Source organism: Lycium barbarum, chromosome 7, assembly GCF_019175385.1.
Source record: "Lycium barbarum isolate Lr01 chromosome 7, ASM1917538v2, whole genome shotgun sequence".
Lineage (NCBI taxonomy): Eukaryota > Viridiplantae > Streptophyta > Magnoliopsida > Solanales > Solanaceae > Lycium > Lycium barbarum.
In genome coordinates, this window is record NC_083343.1 from 73,986,531 (window position 1) to 74,010,013 (window position 23,483).

Sequence of the window (23,483 nt, forward strand, 5' to 3'; positions counted from 1 at the left end):
GAAGTCCCTTGGCAGTGTCTCATTAACGAGGGCATGCACGCGGGCAATCAGGTAAGTTTATCAGCCATCCTTGCATAATTCATTGAGAATTTTAGTTTCTCGTTTATCCGAGTTTTAACTTGTTTCTTTTACAGAGTGTAGTGCTCATTAACGAAGCCTTCGTCCACGCTCAGCAAGAATTTGACGATCTCAAGGGCCAGCTGGATGCCCAAGGTCGAGAAACGGAGAAGTTCCAGCACCTTTTGCGGGTGAAAGAGGATGAATTGAACCGAGCATTTACTCTTTCCAACCTTCAACCCGAGCTCGACGCGGTGAAGGTCGAAAACCTTCGATTAAAGAATGAGTTGGCCGAGATGGTCGAGAAGAACCGGCTTCTTGAAGCGAATAAGGTCGACCTTAGCCAGGACAACGCTCGTTTTTCCTCAAGGCTTGGTGAACTCGAAGCCACTCTCTCTCAACTCCGGGGGGAGCTTGACTCGGTCAAGTCCGATGCCGTGAGCATGGCCGAAAGGCATCGGCTGCTTAAATCTGAGAGTGCCAAGTACAAGGAGCGGATGAGGGTGTTTGAGCGAAAAGCAGAGGACAGGGCCCGGATATGTGATGAGCTGAAAACCGAACTCGAGGAGACGGCCGATGCTAATGACCTTCTCAAGGCCGAGCTCGAGTCAGCCACTCATATCCAAAGGGTCTTCGAAGAAGAGCGGGATGAACTGGTGGCAAAGCTAGCCCAGGCTGAGGCCGACTTGGAAGAAGCCCTTAGGAGTGTGGAGGCTGCCGAGGCTAATACTATGATTGCAGTGGAGTATGAACAGTGGAAGTCTCGGAGGGTCGCTATTGAGCAAGCCGGGCATAGCTTTGCGGATCTTCCGGCCCTGATACTCGAAGCTAAAAGGGTCGAGGAAGAAGCTAAGAGAGCCCTCGATACTGACTCCGAAGATTCCGAGTGGACAGTGTCCGAACACTCCGGATCCAGCCATACCGGATAGATCAGGGTTTGTATTTAGCCTTTATTTTGTTTTTTGCCTTTTTGGCATGATTTTTGTTTTTTGACTTCGTAGGGGTTTCCGGTGTAAAAACCTCATATAAATGGAACATGTATTTTTCCTGATTTTCTTTATTTCTTTTGCTTGAATGCTTATGACTTTGTCCCCAATTGCCGGTCTGTTTTAAGGACAAGCAGAGACTCGGAGTCATTATTTTGGACTGTGCCTAAGTATTGGCTTTTCTCTTCGTCCGGTACGTTTTGTCTGGGAATTTGATCGAGTTGTTTGCCCGTGGGACTTATCTAATGCTTTGTGAACTCAGACGTCTCCAAATTACGTTAGGCATTTTTAGGGCCGGTATTTTTTGGCTATTCACTTGTCATATATTAGGTTCGGACACCTGAATCCCAGCCTTAGCAAATTTTGATGTAGCAGTCCCCAGTCGAGGGAATTTAAAGATTTTGGCTCGGTTCATTGTAACCTTGTTGCCTTAGTCGAATTTTGACCGTAGTGCCCGGAATATGGTATATGAATGAAACAATGCCGAAATACGGCGATAATCACCGGGGTAGGGTGTTTTAACCAGAAGACATCCGAAATACAGTAATCCGAACTTTCGATAATCTTTGTATTGCAAGTATTTGTACGTACATAATATGAGATTTTTTTCCGCTTCCTTCTGCTTTTGCCGCAGTAAATACTAAATGGACACGATTCATTCTGATCGTTTGGTCCTTACATCAAAACCTAATGCAGAAGGTCCGGTCTTGGTTTTTGCCGTAGCAAATACTGAGTGGACACGATTCATTCTGATCGTTTGGTCCTTACATCGAAACCTAATATAGAAGGTCCGGTTTTGATTTGTTAAGCTCCTCCGTTTTCCATTAATCGGGGTAAACCTCGATGTGGGTACAATAGTCCCCTAGTGCTTATTCGAGCTTCAATATCGGGTAAGCGCTATTAAGTCCCCACTCGTAGGGTGTGACCCCGAGTTTCCGAGCGTTTGTCCTTGTCTTTGTCAAGTAACACGTTGTACTTGTTGCCTCATTAAAAATCTTGTCGGAAAACCCATTTTGGGACAAAACCGTACTAAGGAAAAGAGTGCAACACGTGTTTTCAGACCTAGATCCTAACTTTATCTGGTACTTGACTTCTTGCAAAAAAGAAAAAGGTTAATAGATAAAAACGAGGTGTCCATACCTTAGCAGTAGTATCTCTTCAAATGAGCCACATTCCAGTTATTGCGCAACCGTTGCTCGTCCATGGATTCCAGCTGATACGATCCTTTTCCCGTTACCTCGATTATCTTGTACGGTCCTTCCCAGTTCGGACCCAGTTTTCCTTCGTTAGGATTCTTGGTGTTCATGGTAACTTTCCGAAGCACCAAGTCCCCAACTTGAAAATGTTAAAAATTGGCTCTCCGATTGTAGTACCTTTCCATTCTCTGCTTCTGGGCTGCAATACGGACCAACGCGTTTTCGCGAAGTTCATCTGTGATATCGAGTTTTACGGCCATGGCCTCCTCGTTTGACTCCTCGGTGGTATACCTGAACCGGAGACTCGGTTCACCAACTTCTACGGGAATGAGGGCTTCGGCCCCGTAGACCAACGAGAAAGGTGTTTCTCCCGTGCTTGATTTCGATGTGGTTCTGTAAGCCCACAATACCTCCGGTAGTACTTCCCTCCAGTAATGCTTTCTGTTTCTGGAGTTGTACATCGGAGTTGGGCTAGTAATTTACCTACTAGTTATTAGTTTTTATATTTGTGTCCAATAAGTAATCACTTTATTTTCCCCTATGTTTCTTTTATTTCACTTTGCCCTAGGTCATGCCTTATATGTAAAAGAGCTGTCATTTCAAAGTAATCAATGAGAATATTGCTAGTTTCTTATTTTTGTTTATTTTCTTCTTAGCTAGCTGAGTTAATTTCTTGCAATTCCTTTCTTAAATTTCCCAAGTTGTATCACGGTACCGCTGTGGCGATGTAGTGACCGCTGGGACGGTCATGAGCAAAATAGACCATACCGTTGCGGCGGCAGCCCAGCCGCCGTAGCGGCACCGCTGTAGCGGCACTACCCCCGTCGTGGCGGTCACGGGTAGTGTTATTTCATTTAATGTGTCTTAAAATAAGACCTAGACCCTCATTATGTCATAACTCGATATTGGAGCTTGAGAAGGCTGTTCTTAGGGATAAATTAAGGAATTTCTTGGAGGTAAAGCTTTGTCTAATCACTTACTTCTCTTTAAGCATTATCATCTTAGAATCATCCCTTCCCTTTTGAATCCCTTAGAAGTAAAATTTGAAGAAGGGTTTTGGGAGACTTCTCCCTAGGGTTGTAATTGATAAAATTGATGATTTTAGCACTAAACTGTGACGAATCTAAGCTTAATAATCTTATATCTTTCACTTTTAAGGTTGAATTTCGGATTTGGAGAAATAGGGTTCATACCCAATTTAGGGGGTTTTACTAGAATCAGATTTGGGGATAGTTCTTGAGCTAAATCAACAATTAATGATTGGGTTATGAAACCTAGGATTCAATTTGGTATTTTACTCGTGAATTTCCCGTTTCGCCCTTGTGGGCCCGTTTCCCCAATTTCTAGGGTTAAATTGGATCTAATTGATATCATAGCAATATTAGTATCATTATTCATGTTTTCTAATTTAGAATTCGATTATGCTTAGACTACTTTGGTTCTGAGCTTCAGATGAAGGGCAAGGCGATAGAGTGACAAGTTGGTATCAGAGCCCTAGGTTACCCGTCTTTAATACAAGAGTGTGTCTAGTAGAGTCTTGTAGATCGGTATGATGAGCTCCGTACTTATCTCCGGGAGGCTATGGGACATTTAGGAAATTTCATCTTCTTTCTTTCCATCGTGATACTTTATTCAAATTGGTATCTGGAAAGACCAAATGGGTATCTGACTCTTATTTCTTCCCTCACAGATGGTGAGGATTCACGACACGCCAGCATAGAGGAGGTACACGAGGTTGGCCCCTCTAATTTTCATGGGTACACTAGATGAGGATGCTTACCAGTTCATCGTCATCACGCACAAGCTACTCCATGCAGTAGGGATCACAGATATTTTCAGAGTTAGGTATGTTACTCTTCGATTCAGTGGTGGAGCGAGGTCATAGTGGAGGGACTACCTTGCTAGAAGGCCAGCGTGCACCCACCCACTTACTTGGGAGCAGTTCTATAGGGTGTTTGTGGAGAGATACGTGCCACGTTCGCGGAGGAACGAGCATCAGGGTCAGTTTCTCACCCTACGTCAGGAGGACATGCCGATCGCTACCTATGCGCTATCCTTCTCCTACTTGGCTAGTTACTCCTACCCCTTGATTCTGATGGAGGTCGGTAGCATTCGGTGGTTCATTAGCCGGTTGGATGGTCCTCTCTAGTTGCCCTGTGTCTAGCTTTAGGCAGTGGATGCTTCGTTCCAGGCCATTGTTGACTGTATGGTGAGAGTTGAGGCCGCGAGGGCGAGAGCAGCCAGGCCTCCAGATGGAGATCCTTGATGGGATGATGGCAGGTATTATTTTTGCTCGAGGTCAGTCTATTCCGTGTTATTTGATCCTGGATCCACTTATTCGTATGTATCTGTATTTCATGCCATTGGTTGGGATTTACCCTGTGATAGCATAGATATACCTGTTCATGTGTCTACTCCAGTCGGAGATTCTGTGGTTGTTGATCGAGTCTACCAGTCTTGTTTAGTTACTTTTATGGGGTATGACACCTGGGTAGATTTGATGATTCTGGATATGTTGGACTTTGATATTATATTGGGTATGTCCCGACTTTCTCCTTATCATGCGATCTTGGACTGTCACGCCAAGACAGTCACTTTAGCCATGCCAGGCATCCTAGGCTTGAGTGGAGAGGTACTCCTAGTCCCGCTCCGAAGAAGATTATTTCCTTTCTTCGGGCGAAGAAGTTAGTAAGTAAGGGGTGTTTAGCATATTTGGCGCATATTCGTGATATGATTGTTACATCTCCACCCCTTGAGTCTATTCCTATTCAGAGCGAGTTCGCGGAGGTATTTCCGTCAGATTTGCCGGGTATGCTACCCGATCGTGACATTAATTTCTGTATCGACGTGGACTCAGGTACTCATCCTATTTCCATCCCACTATATCGGATGGCACCTTCCGAGTTGAGAGAACTTAAGGAACAATTGCAGGATTTATTGAGCAAGGGGTTCATTAGACCGAGCGTCTCCCCTTGGGGTGCTCCCGTGTTATTTGTGAAGAAGAAAGATGGGACCATAAGGATGTGCATTGATTACCGCCAGTTGAAAAAGGTCACTATCTGGAGCAATTGTCCTATGCCTCGTATTAATGATCTATTTGACCAGCTTCAGGGTGCTTCGGTGTTTTCTAAGATTGATTTACGTACCGGCTATCATCAGTTGAAGATTAGGGCGGAGGATATTCCGAAGAAAGCATTTCGGACGAGATATGGCCACTATGAATTTCTAGTGATGTCTTTCGGGCTCACTAACGCCCCAGCTGCATTTATGACCTTGATGAATGGAATTTTTAGGTCGTTCCTTGATTCTTTTGTGATTGTGTTTATTGATGACATCTTGGTGTATTCCAAGAGTAGAGTGGAGCATGAGAGCCATCATCGTACCGTCCTTGGGTTGTTGAAGAAACATAGTTTGTTTGCCAAATTTTCTAAGTGTGAGTTCTGGTTAGAGTCTGTAGTATTCTTGGGCCATGTGGTGTCCAAGGAGGGGATTATGGTTGATCCACAGAAGATTGAGGTTGTGAGGGGTTGGGCGAGGCCCACTAATGTTACTGAGATTCATAGTTTTATGGGTTTGGCCAGTTATTACCGTTGTTTTATGAAGGGTTTTGTTGCCATTGCTTCGTCCTTGACCAGATTGACTCAAAAGGACGTTCCCTTCTAGTGGACGGATGACTGTGAGGAGAGCTTTCACAAGCTCAAGCTTCTTTTGACCACTGTCTCGATCCTAGCCTTACCTGTGGAGGGCAAGGAGTTCGCGGTCTATTATGATGCTTCCCGTATGGGTTTGGTTACGGTGTTGATGCAAGAGGGTAAGTGATAGCTTATGCTTCCCGTTAGTTGAAGGTTCACTAGAAGAATTACCCTACCCATGATTTGGAGTTGTTGGTCGTAGTTGTTATATCCCGTATTTTGCATATTCGGAAAATTTACAATAATTGTGACTAGTAAGAGATAAGGCAATATTTTGATTTTATTTAATATATATGTTGTTCATGAAAAATATTGATGCGGAAATATCGAGGAAGGCTAAGGGCAAAAATTAGAATTTCGGAAATTAGTTTCGTGACTTACAAAATATTAACCAAAGTAAATGGGCTAGGGAAAAATGAAAAAAAAAAAAAAAGAAAGGAGAGGCCCAAATCTATGGGGTGGCCGGCAATGGAAAAAAAAATGGCCCAAGCCCATGTAAAATTTAAACCCATGTAATAAAAGGAAAAAGGGGCCACAAATTATTCATTATTCAAGAACTTTCAAGGAGACAAAAGTTGAGAGCAAAAAAAAAGAAGGGAAATTCGGCCAACAAGCAAAAGAGAGAAAAAATTTGAAGCTTCCAATCTTTGATCCAAAAATTTATTTCTTCTCGAATTCCTACTAAGTTCAAGACCCTCTTCAACGTGGTACAATTATTTAGGCAAGAAAACCACTTTGGTGGCAAGTGGAAAATTAAAGAAAAGGTAAGAATTCTATCCTTTTTTATGTTATGGAAGGCGTATATATATGTTGTAGTGAGTAGAATTGAATGAAAATCATGGAAATGTCGTATGTTGTGTGTGGGCCGTGTGGGTATGTGTGAGTGTATGTGTGTGTAGTGTAGGGAAGATGAACTAATTTTTATGTAGTAATTTGGTTGTTGTTGATATGTATTCTATGATGAAAATGAGAATTTGGTGATTCGAGTTGAAGTTGTGATGATTGTGGGCTGTTTTGGAAGCCACCATGGTCATTAATGTAGTTCTTGTATTTGCGGGAATAACGTTGCTAACGTATGAATTGTTGTTGTAGTTTATGAATTTGAAAGAAGAAAATGCGTCGTCGTAGTTTCGTTGCATTTGTAGAAGTTTCGGGTGGAATATGGTGTTAGTGGGATTGTTTGAATATTGCACAAATTGTTTAAAGCGTTCTTGAATTGTGTTTGAATGATCTTGGATTAGTAATGAATATGTGAGCGTTGATATTGGCTTGAAAATACGTAGTTGAATTGAATGTGATAAGCTACGTAGAGATAGAAGGTTACTACTATTAGAATGCGCTTTAAATTGATTATTGATGTTATTGGTATGGTTGTTGGTATTGTTGGTATGGTTGTTGATGAATTTGGCCGAGTTAAATTCTCGGGGATGTTGAATTTACAGGGGAGATGCTGCCGAAATTTCTGTAGACAAGTACTAGTTAGAATTGAATTTCTAAGTACTTGTAGCTAATGTTTGGTAATTGATAACGTTATGGTAGATATTGGAGAGCCCGAGACTTGAGTCGGGATTTGGTTAGTGAGCGATCGAGGTATGTAAAGCCTACCTTTCCTTCTTTCGGCATGATTCTTTTGAAATGAACAAAAATGTATATGTATGCTTATAAAGAAAATCCTACTCTTAGAGCCACTAGGATGGCTAACATCTTTGACTTCCATAAGCTATTTCATATGGCTTGATACATATTTGTGATATTCGAAGACTCTAGTGGTTATGTTTCCGAATGTTGTTCGAAAGAAAAATCGAGAGGACTAAATCTTTGATGAATATTTTGGTACGTAAATATGGTCCAAAAGTCTCCATTTGATTTGATCCATAATGTTATTCGAAAGTTTCCTAATAGGAATATTCGATCCATAATGATGTTCGAACGTTTTCTAATATGAATGATACTTGAATTTCCAAGTATGGCTTGTGAAATATTTTTAGAAGGTTCTGTACTTCAAAAGCTCGTAACTTTCTTATACTAATTCCGATTGACCCGAATCTTATTTTTGAGCCTTCAGATGTCGGTAAATATGTTTGTCCATCGAGTTTTGAAATTTATTTATGTACTTATATGCATATGGTTTCCTCACTACTCCGCTCGTGCATACTACTATGATATCGTTCGCCGGATCCCGGGCCGGTTTTGTGATCGTGCGCACTATGTTATATTCGGCAGTATGATGTGTTACGGTTCCCGAGACCTCGCCATAGGGCCGGGTACCGCATATATACGGCGTTATGATGTGATATGGCATTTGATATGTTATGATCTTGTGATATGTTATGATGATACGATATGTTCAGGGATTGTACGGATATTTGAAACCTTTTGGAGTATGATGTGTTGTGGCGCCAGCGTCGGAGTGGCGACCACGTTCCTGAGCCCTATGCATGATTTTCATTTGCATTATTTATATTTTCAGCACATGTTTTGATATACTAATTCTGTATCCATTTTCTGTACTCCTCACTTCAGTTATGATTCGGATTACTGTATTTCATGCTTTACATACTCAGTACATATTTCGTACTGACCCCCTTTATTCGGGTTCTGCGTTTCATGCCCGCAGGTACAGACGTTCGTTCTGGTGACCCGCCAGTGTAGGACACTTATTCTGCTATTTGGAGTACTCCTTTGATCCGGAGCTCATATTTTGGTACATATCTTTTGTCATACACATTTCTGTATATATGACTATTTGAGGGTACGGCGGGGCCCTGTCCCGTCATATGTTTCTATTATGGTTTGTAGAGGCCTGTAGACATATATGTGGGTCATGGGTCGTGTTTGTTCGATTATGTCTGTGATTTGTGCCTTAAGCGGTCCCGTTTGCTATTATGGCCAAAACGGCCCACTTGTTTGTATATGTGTGTATATTCGGGCGATGTGTATTCCGCCAGCCTGCCGGCTTTTGGTATGATATTTTTGTTACAAGTGTCCGCTTAAGATGACGTCTGTTTCTCAGTATTCGTATAAATAACGTATGTTAAATTTGAATAAGTCTTTGATATGTCGATCCGGTAAGCAAGTCTGTATGGGTGTCCAGTGAGGGCACTAGTCACGGCCCACGGGACTGGGTCATGACAAAATTGGTATCAGAGAGGTTTGTCCTCGGAATGTCTACAGGCCGTGTCTAGTAGAGTCTTGTTTATCGGTGTGTTATGCACCACATCTATAAACAGGAGGCTACAGGACATTTAGGGTGTTACCTTTCTTTGGATCTTAGATCGTGCGATAGAGCTGTGCTATTAGGATGATTTCTTTCTGACCGATTGTTATGTTTACAGTGATGCCTCCGAAGAAGACGACGACTGCCCAGAAGGGCAAAGCAGTGGCAGGAGAGACCAGTCAGATACAGAGGGTCACTCGGGCTCGTGCTCAGACTATGCCCGATATTGCGCCCCAGTCAGCGGGTTCTGCTACACCCCCATCATCAGAGGAGCTTGGAGCGGCTCCACCATTAGCTCCAGAGGCCCCAGCGCCCGAACCTCCAGCTCCCTAGCCAGGGGCGGAGGACAGGGCGATGAGGGATGCTGTGCAGTTATTGACGACATTAGTAGCAGGACAGGCTCGCAGACGCGGGCTAAGGGGTGATGATGGTGACAGACGCGATAGTTTGAGGGTCCGTGATTTCTTGACCTGTAATCCCCCAGAGTTCTACGGGTCTAAGCCCGAGGAGGACCCCCAGGATTTCATTCGACAGATGCAGCGCACACTGAGACTGGTCAGGGCTTCTGAGACTGAGTTTGTCGAGCTGGCTTCACACAGATTGCAGGACGTAGCGATTAATTGGTACGAGTCTTGGGTGCTGTCCAGAGGCGAGGATGCTCCTCCCGCTGTGTGGGATGAGTTTACAGTAGCTTTTCTCAGCCACTTTTTGCCCCCAGAGTTGCGGCGGGCGAGAGTTGACAGATTTTTACAGCTGAGGCAGAGAGGCAGGAGTGTCCGAGAGTACAGCTTAGAGTTTGATTCTCTGGCCAGATATGCGCCTACCATAGTAGCTGATATGGCTGACCGGATGCATCAGTACGTGACAGGGCTGGATCATTATTTGGTGGATAACTGTATGACAATGGCGTCACAGACTGGGATGGACATTGCCCGGTTACAGGCCTACGCGCAGGGTATAGAGGACCGGCACAGAGGGCGCCAGCCTGATAGAGATCGTGACAGGAGGCAGCCCAAGGGGGCTAGATCAGCCAGTTATTCAGGGGAGTCTCGAGGCGGGCAGCCACAACAACAGTATGGCAGATATCCCCCTCAGTCAGGCTGGAGTACACGTCCACAGTCTACAGGCAGACGATTTGACGGTGCAGGACACTCAGGAGCGGGCCAGAGCTCCAGGGCTTCAGGTTCGCAGGTGAGCCGAGGTTCCAGTCAGGCGAGACCACCTATGCCTCGGTGTTCTTATTATGGGAGGTCTCACCCAAGAGAGTGCTATCGAGCTACAGGTGTCTGTTTTTCTTGTGGCCGCCAGGGCCATATTATGAGAGATTGTCCGTTGGCGGGTGGTTCTGGTGGTGCAGCTTAGCCGACGGGATCAGCTGCTGGTTCGTCTTCCACTCCTTCAGCTATGCGCCCTGCGGGGCGGGGTATGCCAGCGCCGGCGGGCCGCGGTAGAGGCCGTGGCGGGGTTTCTGATTCTAGCGGTCCCTCGAACCGCATATATGCATTGGCTAGCCGACAGGATCAGGAGGCGTCGCCAAATGTAGTCACAGGTACATTATTGGTCTTTTCTAGAGCTGTATATGCATTGATCGATCCAGGTTCTACTTTATCATATATTTCTCCCCTCGTTGCTAGAAAAATTGGGATAACACCTGAACCTATAGAGTCGTTCGAGGTAGCTACACCGGTCGGGGATTTTATTATAGCGAGGCAGGTATATAAGGATTGTTCTGTGATTATATGTGGCCGTTGCACTAAGGCCGATTTGGTAGAATTAGATATGGTGGAATTAGTTGTTATTATGGGCATGGATTGGTTAGCCTCTTGTTACGCTAATGTTGACTGTCAGAAAAAGGTAGTTCGTTTCCAGTTTCCCGGGGAACCAGTTATAGAATGGGCAGGAAATACAGCATCGCCGAGGGGTAAGTTTATTTCATACCTCAAGGCCAGGAAGATGATTCAGAAAGGGTATATTTATCATCTGGTTTGCGTACACGATATTAAAGCAGAGACACCTACTCTCAAGTTAGTCCCGGTTGTCAATGAATTTCCAGATGTATTTCCGGACGAGCTTCCAGGTTTTCCACCTGAACGGGAGATCGAGTTCACGATAGATATGCTACCAGATACTCAGCCTATATCTATTCCTCCTTACAGAATGGCACCTGCAGAATTGAAAGAATTAAAGGAGCAGCTGAAAGATTTATTAGAAAAAGGCTTCATCAGACCCAGTACGTCACCTTGGGGAGCACCGGTATTGTTTGTAAGAAAGAAAGACGGGTCGTTGCGGATGTGCATTGATTACAGACAGCTGAATAAGGTGACTATAAAGAATAAATATCCCCTCCCCCGGATTGATGATTTATTTGACCAGTTGCAGGGTGCTAAATATTTTTCGAAGATAGACTTGCGCTCGGGCTATCATCAGGTGCGGGTACGAGAGGCAAATATTCCAAAGACTGCTTTCAGGACCCGATATGGGCATTATGAGTTCAGGGTGATGTCTTTTTGGGCTGACCAACGCCCCAGCAGTGTTTATGGATTTGATGAATCGGGTATTCAGGCCGTTTCTAGACATGTTCGTGATCGTATTTATTGATGACATTCTGGTTTATTCACGATCAGCAGAGGATCATTCAGATCATCTGAGGACAGTACTTGGTACACTTCGGCAACAGAAATTATATGCTAAGTTCTTTAAGTGTGAATTCTGGTTGACCTCAGTGGCATTCTTGGGGCATATCGTCGGAGCAAATGGTATTCGGGTCGATACACAGAAGATTGAGGCCATGCAGAATTGGCCTAGGCCTACGACACCGACTGAGGTACGCAGTTTTCTGGGATTGGCCTGATATTACAGGAGATTTGTGGAGAATTTTGCTTCTATTGCAGCACCATTAACGAAGTTAACTCAAAAGGCAGCAAAATTTCAATGGACCGATGCTTGTGAACGCAGCTTCCAGTTGCTGAAGGAAAAGTTGATTACAGCTCCGGTTCTAACTCTTCCCGAGGGGCCAGATGGGTATGTTATCTATTGTGATGCTTCCGGTATTGGGATAGGTTGTGTACTAATGCAGCATGGTCGAGTTATAGCCTATGCTTTCTGACAGCTCAGACCGCATGAGACAAATTATCCTACTCATGATCTGGAACTAGCCGCGGTAATTCATGCTTTGAAGATATGGCGGCATTACTTATATGGGGTTCATGTTGATATCTATACGGATCACAAAAGCGTTCAGTATATTTTTAAGCAAAAGGAGTTGAATTTGCGGCAGAGGAGATGGCTCGAGTTATTGAAAGATTATGACATTGACATTTTGTATCATCCTGGAAAAGCCAACGTTGTAGCCGATGCACTTAGCCGCAAGTCCATGGGCAGTCTGACCGACGTGCAGCCAGAAAGGAAAGAATTAGTTCGTGAGATTCATCAGCTGGCCAGTCTTGGAGTCCGTTTGGTCGATTCTGGAAATATTGGGGTTTCTGTCTGAGAAGTTGCTGAATCATCTATTATGGAAGAGGTAAAACGACGTCAGTTCGAGGACCCTATTCTGGTACAGTACAGGGACACAGCCCTTGATAAGGAAAAGACCCAATTCGAGATTTCACCTGACGGGGTATTACTATATGGAGGCAGGTTATGTGTACCTGACGTTGCAGGGCTGCGGCGACAGATTATGGGAGAGGCACATTATGCTCGGTATTCTGTTCATCCTGGATCCACTAAAATGTACCATGATCTCAGATGTTTATATTGGTGGGATGGTATGAAAAGAGATATCGCAGAGTTCGTTGCTCAGTGCCCAAATTGTCAACAGGTTAAGATCGAGCATCAAAAGCCCGGTGGATTGTTACAGGCAATGGAAATTCCAGCTTGGAAATGGGAAATAATTAATATGGATTTCAATACAGGTTTACCGCACACTCCACGCAGGTATGATTCTATATGGGTTATTGTTGATAGGTTGACAAAATCAGCCCATTTTCTTCCGGTCAGGACTACTTATTCGGCTGAGGATTATGCCCGGTTGTACATTAGAGAGATAGTAAGACTTCACGGAGTTCTTATATCTATTATAACCGACAGGGGTGCCCAGTTTACAGCTAATTTCTGGAGGTCATTTCAGGAAGGATTAGGGACCCAGGTGAGCTTTAGTACAGCATTCCATCCTCAGTCTAACGGACAGGCCGAGCGTACTATTCAGACGCTGGAAGATATGCTACGGGCCTGTGTTATTGATTTCAGAGGTAGTTGGGATGATCATTTGCCGCTTATTGAATTTGCTTATAATAATAGTTATCATTCCAGCATTCAGATGGCGCCGTATGAAGCCCGATATGGTAGAAAATGCAGGTCTCCGATTGGTTGGTTCGATGTGGGTGAAAGTAAATTGATTGGTCCAGATATGATCCAACAAGCAGTCGATAAGGTGAAACTCATTCGAGAACTATTATTAGCAGCCCAGAGTCGACAGAAATCATATGCAGATAAACGACGTCGACCTTTAGAGTTCCATATTGGTGACTGGGTATTTCTGAAAGTGTCACCTATGAAAGGTGTAATGAGATTCGGCAGAAAAGGAAAGCTCAGTCCGCGATATGTTGGGCCTTATCAGATTATTCGAAAGATAGGCGAGGTTGCCTACGAGTTAGACTTACCATCTGATCTGGAAGCAGTGCATCCGGTATTTCATGTATCAATGCTCCGTAAGTGTATTGGTGATCCTTCCAGAATATTTCCTATAGAGGATATCCAGGTAACAGAGGAACTGTCCTATGAAAAACAGCCTGTAGCTATTTTGGATCGCCAGGTGAGGAGATTGCGCACCAAAGATGTGCCTTCTGTTAAGGTCTTGTGGCGAAACAATAACCGAGAAGAAATGACCTGGGAAGCAGAGGACGAGATGAAGAAGAAGTACCCTCACTTGTTTCCTATGCCCACATGTAATCTAAATTCCTTAAACTGGTTATATTGATCAGTGAATAAATTATATGTGCTGTCCATAAAAAGAAACTCCCCCGAAATGCGTGCAAGACCTTATAAGACTAGTTTAACATTCGAGGACGAATGTTCTAAAGGGGGGGAGGATGTTATATCCCGTATTTTGCATATTCGAAAAATTTGCAATAATTGTGACTAGTAAGAGAGAAGGAAATATTTTGATTTTATTTAATATATATGTTGTTCATGAAAAATATTGATGCGGAAATATCGAGGGAGGCTAAGGGCAATAATTGGAATTTCGGAAATTAGTTTCGTGACTTACAAAATATTAACCAAAGTAAATGGGCTAGGGAAAAATGAAAAAAAAAAAAAAAGGAGAGGCCCAAATCTATGGGGTGGCCGGCCATGGAAAAAAAAATGGTCCAAGCCCATGTAAAAATTAAACCCATGTAATAAAAGGATAAAGGGGCCACAAATTATTCATTATTCCAGAACTTTCAAGAAGACAAAAGTTGAGAGGAAAAAAAAAGAAGGGAAATTCGGCCAACAAGCAAAAGAAAAAAAATTTGAAGCTTCCAATCTTTGATCCAAAAATTTATTTCTTCTCGAATTCCTACTAAGTTCAAGACCCTCTTCAACGTGGTACAATTATTTAGGCAAGAAAACCACTTTGGTGGCAAGTGAAAAATTAAAGAAAAGGTAAGAATTCTATCCTTTTTTATGTTATGGAAGGCGTATATATATGTTGTAGTGAGAAGAATTGAATGAAAATCATGGAAATGTCGTATGTTGTGTGTGGGCCGTGTGGGTATGTGTGAGTGTATGTGGTCGTGTATGTGTGTGTAGTGTAGGGAAGATGAACTAATTTTTATGTAGTAATTTGGTTGTTGTTGATATGTATTCTATGATGAAAATGATAATTTGGTGATTCGAGTTGAAGTTGTGATGATTGTGGGCTGTTTTGGAAGCCACCATGGTCATTAATGTAGTTCTTGTATTTGCGGGAATAACGTTGCTAACGTATGAATTGTTGTTGTAGTTTATGAATTTGAAAGAAGAAAATGTGTCGTCGTAGTTTCGTTGCATTTGTAGAAGTTTCGGGTGGAATATGGTGTTAGTGGGATTTTTTGAATATTGCACAAATTGTTTAAAGCGTTCTTGAATTGTGTTTGAATGATCTTGGATTAGTAATGAATATGTGAGCGTTGATATTGGCTTGAAAATGCGTAGTTGAATTGAATGTGATAAGCTACGTAGAGATAGAAGGTTACAACTATTAGAATGCGCTTTAAATTGATTATTGATGTTATTGGTATGGTTGTTGGTATTGTTGGTATGGTTGTTGATGAATTTGGCCGAGTTGAATTCTCGGGGATGTTGAATTTACAGGGGAGATGCTGCCGAAATTTCTGTAGACAAGTACTAGTTAGAATTGAATTTCTAAGTACTTGTAGCTAATGTTTGGTAATTGATAACGTTATTGTAGATATTGGAGAGCCCGAGACTTGAGTCGGGATTTGGTTAGTGAGCGATCGTGGTATGTAAAGCCTACCTTTCCTTCTTTCGGCATGATTCTTTTGAAATGAACAAAAATGTATATGTATGCTTATAAAGAAAATCCTACTCTTAGAGCCACTAGGATGTCTAACATCTTTGACTTCCATAAGCTATTTCATATGGCTTGATACATATTTGTGATATTCGAAGACTCTAGTGATTATGTTTCCGAATGTTGTTCGAATGAAAAATCGAGAGGACTAAATCTTTGATGAATATTTTGGTACGCAAATATGGTCCAAAAGTCTCCATTTGATTTGATCCATAATGTTATTCGAAAGTTTCCTAATAGGAATATTCGATCCATAATGATGTTCGAAAGTTTTCTAATATGAATGATACTTGAATTTCCAAGTATGTCTTATGAAATATTTTTAGAAGGTTTTGTACTTCAAAAGCTCGTAACTTTCTTATACTAATTCCGATTGACCCGAATCTTATTTTTGAGCCTTCAGATGTCGGTAAATATGTTTGTCCATTGAGTTTTGAAATTTATTTATGTACTTATATGCATATGGTTTCCTCACTACTCCGCTCGTGCATACTACTATGATATCGTTCGCCGGATACCGGGCCGGTTTTGTGATCGTGCGCACTATGTTATATTCGGCAGTATGATGTGTTACGGTTCCCGAGACCTCGCCATAGGGCCGGGTACCGCATATATACGGCGTTATGATGTGATATGGCATATGATATGTTCTGATGGTGTGATATGTTATGATGATACGATATGTTCAGGGATTGTACGGATATTTGAAACCTTCTGGAGTATGATGTGTTGTGGCGCCAGCGTCGGAGTGGCGACCACGTTCCTGAGCCCTATGCATGATTTTTATTTGCATTATTTATATTTTCCACACAAGTTTTGATATACTAATTTTGTATCCATTTTCTGTACTCCTCACTTCAGTTATGATTCGGATTACTGTATTTCATGCTTTACATACTCAGTACATATTTCGTACTGACCCCCTTTCTTCGGGGGCTGCGTTAAATGCCCGCAGGTACAGACGTTCGTTCTGGTGACCCGCCAGTGTAGGACACTTATTCTGCTATTTGGAGTACTCCTTTGATCCGGAGCTCATATTTTGGTACATATCTTTTGTCATACACATTTCTGTATATATGACTATTTGAGGGTACGGCGGGACCCTGTCCCGTTATATGTTTCTGTTATGGTTTGTAGAGGCCTGTAGACATATATGTGGGTCATGGGTCGTGTTTGTTCGATTATGTCTGTGATTTGTGCCTTAAGCGGTCCCGTTTGCTATTATGGCCAAAACGGCCCACCTGTTTGTATATGTGTGTATATTCGGGCGATGTGTATTCCGCCAGCCTGCCGGCATTTGGTATGATATTTTTTTTACAGGTGACCGCTTAAGATGACGTTTGTTTCTCAGTATCCATATAAATAACGTATGTTAAATTTGAATAAGTCTTTGATATGTCGATCTGGTAAGAAAGTCTGTATGGGTGTCCAGTTAGGGCACTAGTCATGGCCCACGGGGCTGGGTCGTGACAGTAGTCTTCGCTTTGAAACTTTGGAGGCATTACTTGTACGGTGTCCATTGTGAGGTTTTTACCGATCACCGTAGCCTTTAGCATGTGTTTACCCAGAGAGATCTTAATTCTAGGCAACGCCAATGGATTGAGCTCCTGAAGGATTATGACATCTCTATTCTGTATCACCCTGGTAAAGCCAATGTGGTGGTTGATGCCTTGAGTCGCAAGGCAGTGAGTATAGGCAGTGGTGGCTGATGCCTTGTTTTCGAGCGTCCGTTGGCCATGGAGGTTCAGACTCTGGCCAACCGTTTTGTCTGTCTCGACATCTCGACCCCGCGGAGGATTTTAGCTTGTATAGAGGCTAGATCATCGTTATTGGATCGGATCAAGGCTCATCAGTTTGAGGATTCTCAGTTGAGCAAGATCCGAGATAAGGTGTAGAGAGATGAGGCCAAAGAGGTCGTGATTGATTCTGAGGGAATTTTGAGGATTAGAGGACGCATGTGCGTTCCTCGTGTTGGTGACCTGATTCAGTTGATCTTATCTGAGGCCCACAGCTCTCGCTATTGCATTCATCCAGGAGTGACTAAGATGTACCGTGACTTGAGATAGCACTATTGGTGGCACCATATGAAGAGGGATATAGTTGATTTTGTGGCTAAGTGTGGAAATTGTCAATAGGTAAAATATGAGCACCAGCGACCCGGTAGGGTGTTTCAGAGGATGCCATTCACGAGTGGATGTTACACCTTGAAAAATTCCCCGTTAATGTACAGTGAATAGGCTAGGGAATAGAACGACGTATACAATGAGTTGATAAGTAAGAGATAGCATTTGATGATCCTAATCGAGATACAAAGACATTTGACCAAAAGGAAGAAGTTTGACAAAGAAAGTAAAGGATATGTTATGTGTCGGGCAGGAATTTTAAGCGACGAGTTAATGATGGCGTAATAACGTCTTAGAGAAGAGTAATGACGTCCCTTAGATTGGTATTGAGGTGTTAAGCAAGTGTCAAGAAGGTTCCATAAGGATCGGAGATCAAACGAGTCGACGACAACAGGTCTCGGATAGCTGGACATTATATGGCTAGAGATACTGGCCGTATAAAATACACGGACCGTATGTCCAGCCGTAGGTTCAGCCCAGAATGGCACACTTCACTGGACCAAACATACGGTCCAGACATACGACCAGTGAAAAATATACGGACCGTATGTTGGTCCGTATAAGTTGGTCGGGACAGCTTTCATGATTTAATATAAGGGACCCTTTCTCATTTCATTTTCACTCCACAAGTCAAGAAACCTCTAGAACACTCTCTAACATTCATCCACAAGAAAATCAAAGGAAATCCATGATCAACTACTTCAATCCATGAAAACAAGTGTATGAAACCTAGTGAAAGGCATCCAAGCCAAGAAATCCCAAGAGGAGTGAAATAGGGTTTTGGTGCTAGAAGAGTATTTCCATTCAAGGATTGTTCATCCATCATCTAAGGTAAGTTTCATGACCATATCATATCGTTTAAGGTATTGGAAGGCTAAGACACTTGAATTGTAGAAAGACATAGAAAATGGGTCATAAATGAGTGAATAGTGTCATTGTTGAATAATGGTTAGGATGAATCATGAATGTTGGTATGTTGTGATTGTGAATATGTTATAAGTGACATTTAGACCATGGAATGAGTATTATATATGAGAAAATGCGATAATGAGCTATAACCATAATTGTGGAGAAATTGAAGAGAAATGGTGAATTGTGGTAAATGTTGATAAATGATGATTGTTGTTGCTATATTGTGAATGTTGTTATTAACGTTTGGGGGTTGATATAGAATATGGGGAAAGTAGTATAAACAAAGGAAGTGCTGCCCAATTTTCCCCAGAAATAGTAACACGTTCTTATAGTCGATTAACTAACGTTAACGCGAATTCTCTTGAAGGTAGAAGCGTACATATTGGAGAGGAATGTTCAAGCGATAGAGTAGCTAGACGAAAAGGTATGTGAGGCTAGTCCTTTCTTTCTATGGCATGAATCCGATGGTATGATTCTCCTTTCTCTCCATGAATTCTCTACATATACCGGAAAGTCAAGAGTCTATGATTATGAATAGCTATATGAGATAAGAGATATGTTATGAGTCCAATGATGATGATGATGAGCTTGAGTCTAAAGATTCTAGAGTTCATGATATGACGTCCCTATAACGCTAATAATGTCGTATGTTGTAGACACTCACCTCATACATTATTCCCTTCGAGGTGAGGCAGAATACCATTAAGTCAAGTCTGTCATGTATTGTATACACTCACCTCATACATTATTCCTTTCGAGGTGAGGCAGAACACCATTAAGTTAAGTATGTCATGTATTGTATACACTCACCTCATGTATTGTCCCTTCAAGTTGAGGCAGAGTACCATGAAGCCGATGATGTTATGCATTGTAAACACTCACCTCATATACTACTCCCTTCAAGGTGAGGCAGAATGCTTGTGAATTCACCATAATGAAATCGGGGGATCACGACCTTACGTCACCCTGATAAAGTATAGTTGTCCTTGAGTCTTCATGCATGTATTATGATGAGCATATTATGATGGGCATACTATGATGAGCATATTATGATGAGCATATGATGATGATATTACACCGTACCTATATGGTCGGGCAGATATATACACCACTATAGTGGGCAGGTTATACCCCGAACGCGGGAGGCCTGGATGTAGGTTAATTATTATCACACCGTACCTATATGGACGGGCAGCTTATACATTATCACACCGTACCTATATGGACGGGCAGCTTATACATTATCACACCGTACCTATATGGACGGGCAGCTTATGCTTATACTTATACATTTATGCATATATGATATGATAACGAGTATGAGTAAGACAGCTTGATTTATTTATTTTATGATTCACTGTCAGTTACAGATTGCTCCTCATTTAATGCCTCCTCATTTCATTGATGTTTCATTATTATTTATGCCTCTCATACTCAGTACAATGTTCGTACTGACGTCCGTTTTCTTTGGACACTGTGTTCATGCCCACAGGTAGACAGGGAGGTGAGCTTGATCCGGACTCGTAGGAGCCAGTAGCTGATTTGAGAGCACTCCATTGTTCCGGAGGTGCTATGATTATTCTTTTGTGTATATTCATGTATATGCATTTTGGGCATGACGGGGTCTTGTCCCGTCCTTATGTCTAGCACTCCATTAGAGGCTCGTAGATATGCAGTGTGGGTTATATGGTGTCACGAGGATGCTATTATGTATATATATATCTATATATATATATCTATATATATATATATTATTTTGATGGCCGAGAGGCATATGTATATGAAAGTAATTATGTTTTCAAAATGAAAGATGATTTTCTTATAATTGAGTATGATGAGTAATAGAACGAGCGGTGCTCGGTGGTTAGCCCAGGTACACATCGCGGCCCCTAGCCGGGTCGTGACAAAAGTGGTATCAGAGCAGTTCAGTCCTAGGAAGTGTCTATAAGTCGTGTCTAGTATAGTCTTGTTTATGGTATGTTGCGCACCACGCTAATAAACAAGAGGCTACAGGGCATTTAGGAAAAATGACCATCTTTCTTCTTATGAGATCGTGCGATAGAGCCGTGTATATGATTCTAACCTCCCTAATAGTGTGTTGTGATTTCAGAATGCCGCCAAAGGGAAAATCTACAGCCGACCAGAAGGGCAAGACTACGACAAAAAGGCGGGTAGAACGAGAGCCGCCCATGAATGTAGAAGAGGGCGAGTCACATAATGAGGCTCTATCTAATACTTCCTCTACCCCGCCCAACGTAGAAGAACAAGGAGGAGCTTCAGCTCCAATTCCTCCACCGGTTGCTTCGGGTCAACAAGTGACCGAGGCCATTTATTTATTGACACAATTGGCTGCCGCATAGGCACAGCGGCAAAATATGGGTTCAAGTGATCGGACAGCTAGTACCAGAGCCCGTGATTTTATGAGTCTAAATCCTCCGGAGTTTTTCGGGTCAAAGCCGGATGAAGACCCGCAAGGTTTCATTGATGAGATGTTGAGGACGTTGAAGATTATTATTTCCTCCGAGATGTGGCGGTATTGTGTCATAATAATTGGATAACATCGAGAGAAGAGAATTAGCCTCCTCCCGTGTGGCAAGAATTTGTAAATGCTTTTATTCGTCATTATTTGCCACCCGAGGTCCGCCGAGCTAGATCGGATCGATTTCTAAATTTGAAGCAAGGAAACATGAGTACCCGGGAGTATAACCTGCAATTTAATTCTTTGGCTAGATATGCTCCGACTATGGTGGCCGACATGGGAGATCGGGTACATAGATTTGTGAGTGGCTTGGGGCCACATTTGTTCAAGGATTGTTTGATGGCTTCGTTGCAAGACGGGATGGACATTTCCTGAATACAAGCCCATGCCCAGAATTTAGAAGGACAACGACATCCGCAAAGGGGTGATCGCGACATTGATAGAAGGCAAAGCAAGAGGGCCAGATCTAAAGCGACAGGTAGTGAGTATAGAGGGGGATCAAGGCAGACTTATTCTCGACATTCTGGCTAGTCAGTGACCAGTGCACCTCCTTAATTTATAGGTAGGATATTTGATCGCTCCTTTCGTTCAGGACAGGGTCAGAGTTCGAGGGCCCCAGATTCTCAGTTTGGGGGAGATTATAGCCAGAGGAGACCCCCAGTACCGCAGTGCAGCCAGTGCAGTAGGTTACATTCCAGACGATGTCGTCAGGGTTCGGATGCTTGCTATGCCTGTGGACAGATTAGGCACATGATGAGAGATTGCCCGTCGATGAGAGGTAGAGTTGGGACTCAGCCCACAGGATCAGCGGCCGGTTCATCTTCAGTACGCCCGGTAGGCCAGACTTCCCAGATTCCAGCAGGCCGAGGTAGAGGCCGAGAGGGAACATCTACTTCAGGTGCCACTCAGCCCTGCGTGTATGCTTTAACCGGACGACAGGATCTTGAGTACTCCCCGGATGTGGTTACAGGTATATTGTTCATATTCGCCCATGATGTGTATGCATTGATAGATCCGGACTCTACTTTCTCTTACATTACTCCATATGTTGCTGGTCGTATTGGGGTGAAACCTGAGCCAATCAAACCTTTTGAGGTATCGACTCCGATTGGTGATCCCGTGATAGCGAGACAAGTGTATAAAAATTGTGTACTTGTGATATGTGGCCGCCAAACTAAAGCTGATTTAGTTGAGCTGGAAATGTTAGATTTCGATGTAATTATGGGTATGGATTGGTTGGCCTCGTGTTATGCTAATGTCGATTGCCGAATGAAAGTGGTTCGATTTCAATTTCCGGGAGAGCCCGTGCTTGAATGGAAGGTTAATACAGCGTCTCCAAAAGGTAGGTTTATTTCCTACCTTAAGGCAAGGAAGATTATAGCCAAGGGCTATATTTATCATCTTGTCCGAGTTCATGACACCGAAGCAAGGTCGCCAACTTTCTAATCCATTCTGGTAGTGAATGAATTTCCAGATGTATTCCCAGATGAACTTCCAGTTCTTCCTCCAGAAAGAGAAATTGACTTCGCCATTGATGTGTTGCCGGACACCAATCCTATTTCTATTCCTCCTTATCGAATGTCTCCGACAGAATTGAAAGAGCTAAAGGTGCAGTTGAGAGATTTGCTTGAAAAGGGGTTTATCAGACCCAGTTCTTCACTGTGGGGAGCACCGGTCTTGTTTGTGAGAAATAAAGACGGTTCCCTCCGAATGTGCATCAATTATAGGCAGTTGAATAATGTGACAATAAAGAACAAATATCTTCTTCCAAGGATTGATGACTTGTTTGATCAACTACAGGGCGCCAAGTGGTTCTCAAAAATAGACTTGAGGTCGGGTTATCATCAAGTGAGATTTAGAGAAGCAGATATTCCTAAAACAGCTTTCAAAACGAGATATGGCCATTATGAGTTCCGAGTAATGTCGTTTGGGTTGACTAATGCTCCGGCAGTGTTCATGAATTTGATGAATAATGTATTCAGGTCTCTTTTGGATCTATTCGTGATAGTATTTATTGATGATATTCTGGTATATTCTCGCACAGAATCAGAACACACAGATCATTTATGTATTATACTTGGAATTCTTCGAGCCCGAGAATTGTATGCAAAATTTTCAAAGTGTGAGTTTTGGCTGAATTCTGTAACATTTCTGGGCCATGTTATTTCAAATGATGGCATTCGAGTCGACAATCAGAAAATTGAAGCTGTAAATACTTGGCCAAGGCCTACGACGCCTACAGAAGTGCGTAGTTTTCTAGGTTTGGCT